The sequence below is a fragment of the Hyla sarda genome, unplaced genomic scaffold, assembly GCF_029499605.1.
Source record: "Hyla sarda isolate aHylSar1 unplaced genomic scaffold, aHylSar1.hap1 scaffold_456, whole genome shotgun sequence".
Classification (NCBI taxonomy): Eukaryota; Metazoa; Chordata; class Amphibia; order Anura; family Hylidae; genus Hyla; species Hyla sarda.
In genome coordinates, this window is record NW_026610469.1 from 1 (window position 1) to 5,304 (window position 5,304).

The window sequence follows — 5,304 nt, forward strand, 5'->3', positions numbered from 1 at the left end:
CAGCACCACCTTTTGTTTTTTGGCTGCAGCAGCAGCAAGGCCCACAGGGCTGGCTAGCTGGCTAGCCAGCAAGCAGGTAGCAATGAAAGTAGGAATCTTTCTTTTTAACCCTGTAAGGGGGTGGTGCACTGTACCCGAAGATACTGCCATATCGGGTCAATGCATAGGGCAACGGAAGCAAGCTTCGAAATCGGCCCCCGTTCTCAAAAATCCATTTAATATATGGTCCCCAGATAGGGGACGTATCAGATATTAAACTGATAAGAACAGATACTACACTTGATCTTAGCCAAAAGGCCGAGAAGCGATAACCGTGAAAGGGGCGGGCCCAACAAGGTGCCCTTCATGGGCACTATCACTGCTTGCTGTCAGGGAGGCTGCCAGACAATTTTCCATGCACACTCTGGGCTGGGGGGCAGTCAACCACCAGTACACACAGCAGAACCTAAACCCATACCATTATTGCTAAGCAGCAAGACAGGGGCCCATTGCACTCCCACGGGGCCTTTTTAAATGCAATCCATAACCCGGATTTGCCAGGAACCCTTCTTACTCCTCCTACTTGCATGTGACACTGGGCTTAGGATCTGCATAGGAAACACACACACAAGCACACACCTACCTTTGTTGCCTGCAGATGCCTCCTTGGCTGTCCCCAAACGGTATCAAACCAACACCCACGGGAAGCTGTAAGCATAGAGGACATGCCTGCACCCCATTGGACTTACCTGTGTGGGTTAAATCCGGGTTATTTGACAACCTATGGCGGTGATGGTTCTGCTCAGGCAGAGCAGTGCTGATGCTCCTCATAAAGCTGTCGCTGCTGTGAAGGTTCTAGGTGACATCACAAATCCCTATGGTTACATACACAACAAAGCTGGGTTGTTGTTGTTTACACTCTGCAAGGCCTGTGGAAGTGAGTGACATCATAGCACTGTAGTTCTGAGGGTTCTAGATGGATGCAACAATCTCCTGTTGCTTCTATGAAGGCCATAATAGACGACATCACCAAACAGCTCCATAGTCACATACACAGCAAAGGAGAGATGTTGTTTACACCTAGTGATGTCAGTGGTATTGAGTGACATCACAGCACAGTGCTAAGGCTCCTGGGCCTGGACACAGCAGCGGCTGCAATATCTCAACGGAGAATACGTTTATATATATGTGTGTGTGTGCGCGTATATATATATATATATATATATATATATATATATATATATATATATATATATATTCTCCGCCGAAATCACTTTTAAACCCATTTCCACCTTTTTTTCCCTTCTCTTCCTCTTACTTTTTTTTCACGTTTTTTTACGTTTTTCTCCTTTTCGCCTCTTTTCTGGGCGTATTATTCTTCTTTTTCTTCTTTTTTTTCGTCTAATGCATACCCCATCAGTGCAGCAATGCTTATTCAATACCGCCAGCAGATGGAGACACTGGGGGATAATTTTCTAAGGATTTATACTGATTTTTCCTGTCTGAATTTGTCGCACAGAAAGTTGCAGGCCAAATATGTGTGACATTTCTGCGACTTTAGCTTCTAGAGCATTTTTACAACATTATACATAGGTGCTGAATACATAAAAAGCGACTGTTCAGCGACAGACAAGTCGCATCGGCTGAAAGTAGGCCAGAATGTCAGTCCATGTTGGAGCAGGTTTAGATACAGTCTAAAGTATAGATCTCAAAGTCTGTGCACAGAATTTAGCAAGGGCCTCGCACCTTCTGATGCATCAGGTAGGTGCACAATAGCATAGCCTAACCCTCTGTACTTTGGTCTATATTGATGCGGGACATAGACAGCCAGCTGATGACCAATCCATTAGTGCAATGGATGGCTGGAAGCATTTGTCTTTGCCTTTGCAATACCACAGAAGCAATGCATGGTCAATGTACAGCAATGACACACCTGTGTGAACAGCCAGGAGACCCCCCCCCCCCATGTTATGTTACATAGTTACATAGTTAGTACGGTCGAAAAAAGACATATGTCCATCAAGTTCAACCAGGGAATTAAGGGGTAGGGGTGTGGCGCGATATTGGGGAAGGGATGAGATTTTATATTTCTTCATAAGCATTAATCTTATTTTGTCAATTAGGAACATTCAGCACCCACCCGCTATCAAGGCAGCTGCCTATCATGTCATGCCCTACCTGCACAGGTGTGCTGGCTACTCAAATGATCCAATTAAGGAGGCCATTTAGTCAGCAGCAGCAGAAGTCCTGTGCCTGGACGCTCCAACAGCGGCCAGACACAAGCAGAAGCAGAAGCAGCAGAAGCAGCAGCAGCACCACCTTTTGTTTTTTGGCTGCAGCAGCAGCAAGGCCCACAGGGCTGGCTAGCTGGCTAGCCAGCAAGCAGGTAGCAATGAAAGTAGGAATCTTTCTTTTTAACCCTGTAAGGGGGTGGTGCACTGTACCCGAAGATACTGCCATATCGGGTCAATGCATAGGGCGACGGAAGCAAGCTTCGAAATCGGCCCCCGTTCTCAAAAATCCATTTAATATATGGTCCCCAGATAGGGGACGTATCAGATATTAAACTGATAAGAACAGATACTACACTTGATCTTAGCCAAAAGGCCGAGAAGCGATAACCGTGAAAGGGGCGGGCCCAACAAGGTGCCCTTCATGGGCACTATCACTGCTTGCTGTCAGGGAGGCTGCCAGACAATTTTCCATGCACACTCTGGGCTGGGGGGCAGTCAACCACCAGTACACACAGCAGAACCTAAACCCATACCATTATTGCTAAGCAGCAAGACAGGGGCCCATTGCACTCCCACGGGGCCTTTTTAAATGCAATCCATAACCCGGATTTGCCAGGAACCCTTCTTACTCCTCCTACTTGCATGTGACACTGGGCTTAGGATCTGCATAGGAAACACACACACAAGCACACACCTACCTTTGTTGCCTGCAGATGCCTCCTTGGCTGTCCCCAAACGGTATCAAACCAACACCCACGGGAAGCTGTAAGCATAGAGGACATGCCTGCACCCCATTGGACTTACCTGTGTGGGTTAAATCCGGGTTATTTGACAACCTATGGCGGTGATGGTTCTGCTCAGGCAGAGCAGTGCTGATGCTCCTCATAAAGCTGTCGCTGCTGTGAAGGTTCTAGGTGACATCACAAATCCCTATGGTTACATACACAACAAAGCTGGGTTGTTGTTGTTTACACTCTGCAAGGCCTGTGGAAGTGAGTGACATCATAGCACTGTAGTTCTGAGGGTTCTAGATGGATGCAACAATCTCCTGTTGCTTCTATGAAGGCCATAATAGACGACATCACCAAACAGCTCCATAGTCACATACACAGCAAAGGAGAGATGTTGTTTACACCTAGTGATGTCAGTGGTATTGAGTGACATCACAGCACAGTGCTAAGGCTCCTGGGCCTGGACACAGCAGCGGCTGCAATATCTCAACGGAGAATACGTTTATATATATGTGTGTGTGTGCGCGTATATATATATATATATATATATATATATATATATATATATATATATATATATATTTCTCCGCCGAAATCACTTTTAAACCCATTTCCACCTTTTTTTCCCTTCTCTTCCTCTTACTTTTTTTTCACGTTTTTTTACGTTTTTCTCCTTTTCGCCTCTTTTCTGGGCGTATTATTCTTCTTTTTCTTCTTTTTTTTCGTCTAATGCATACCCCATCAGTGCAGCAATGCTTATTCAATACCGCCAGCAGATGGAGACACTGGGGGATAATTTTCTAAGGATTTATACTGATTTTTCCTGTCTGAATTTGTCGCACAGAAAGTTGCAGGCCAAATATGTGTGACATTTCTGCGACTTTAGCTTCTAGAGCATTTTTACAACATTATACATAGGTGCTGAATACATAAAAAGCGACTGTTCAGCGACAGACAAGTCGCATCGGCTGAAAGTAGGCCAGAATGTCAGTCCATGTTGGAGCAGGTTTAGATACAGTCTAAAGTATAGATCTCAAAGTCTGTGCACAGAATTTAGCAAGGGCCTCGCACCTTCTGATGCATCAGGTAGGTGCACAATAGCATAGCCTAACCCTCTGTACTTTGGTCTATATTGATGCGGGACATAGACAGCCAGCTGATGACCAATCCATTAGTGCAATGGATGGCTGGAAGCATTTGTCTTTGCCTTTGCAATACCACAGAAGCAATGCATGGTCAATGTACAGCAATGACACACCTGTGTGAACAGCCAGGAGACCCCCCCCCCCCCCCCCCATGTTATGTTACATAGTTACATAGTTAGTACGGTCGAAAAAAGACATATGTCCATCAAGTTCAACCAGGGAATTAAGGGGTAGGGGTGTGGCGCGATATTGGGGAAGGGATGAGATTTTATATTTCTTCATAAGCATTAATCTTATTTTGTCAATTAGGAACATTCAGCACCCACCCGCTATCAAGGCAGCTGCCTATCATGTCATGCCCTACCTGCACAGGTGTGCTGGCTACTCAAATGATCCAATTAAGGAGGCCATTTAGTCAGCAGCAGCAGAAGTCCTGTGCCTGGACGCTCCAACAGCGGCCAGACACAAGCAGAAGCAGAAGCAGCAGAAGCAGCAGCAGCACCACCTTTTGTTTTTTGGCTGCAGCAGCAGCAAGGCCCACAGGGCTGGCTAGCTGGCTAGCCAGCAAGCAGGTAGCAATGAAAGTAGGAATCTTTCTTTTTAACCCTGTAAGGGGGTGGTGCACTGTACCCGAAGATACTGCCATATCGGGTCAATGCATAGGGCGACGGAAGCAAGCTTCGAAATCGGCCCCCGTTCTCAAAAATCCATTTAATATATGGTCCCCAGATAGGGGACGTATCAGATATTAAACTGATAAGAACAGATTTTTTTTTTTTTTTTTTTTCCTCAGTTACAGACTATTGTTCAAGCGATCATCAGGTCACCTACCAAAACTCATCACTTCTAAACAAAGTCTGAAAAAACATCATGCGGAAAAATATCTCAATAAGAAAACTATAAGAGAAGCACAAATTCAAAACCTTGATCAGGATACTTACAACTTTCTCCATTCCTTGTATCTCCAAATCTTTTCAGCCTCTTCCTCTCCCATTCTCTTCTTGTCAAATAGAAAAATAATAAACAACCTTCCAAAAAAAAGTCTCTTCAACTCCCTTGGAGAAATACACACATTTTTAAAAACAAGCAGGTTTCTAGAATCCCATAAAACTTCTTTAAAAACAGAAAATACAATCCAGCTTTCACGTGTGTCCTCTCTCCTGCTAAAATCCTGACCAATAAAAATCTTCTCAAAATTAAAATCAACATATCCCG

The 5,304-nt window shown here is 44.9% G+C and overlaps 2 non-coding genes and 1 pseudogene across 2 annotated transcripts; all 3 read right to left on the reverse strand.

Moving 5' to 3' along the window:
- Positions 1-118: 118 nt before the first annotated feature.
- Positions 119-309, reverse strand: LOC130335718 (U2 spliceosomal RNA). The gene has a single exon (XR_008877291.1). It is a non-coding gene; the product is annotated as a U2 spliceosomal RNA (small nuclear RNA).
- Positions 310-2,407: 2,098 nt separating this feature from the next.
- LOC130335768 (U2 spliceosomal RNA) lies at positions 2,408-2,598 on the reverse strand. Its single transcript, XR_008877322.1, has one exon. It is a non-coding gene; the product is annotated as a U2 spliceosomal RNA (small nuclear RNA).
- Positions 2,599-4,703: 2,105 nt separating this feature from the next.
- LOC130335741 (U2 spliceosomal RNA) lies at positions 4,704-4,905 on the reverse strand (annotated as a pseudogene).
- Positions 4,906-5,304: the final 399 nt, after the last annotated feature.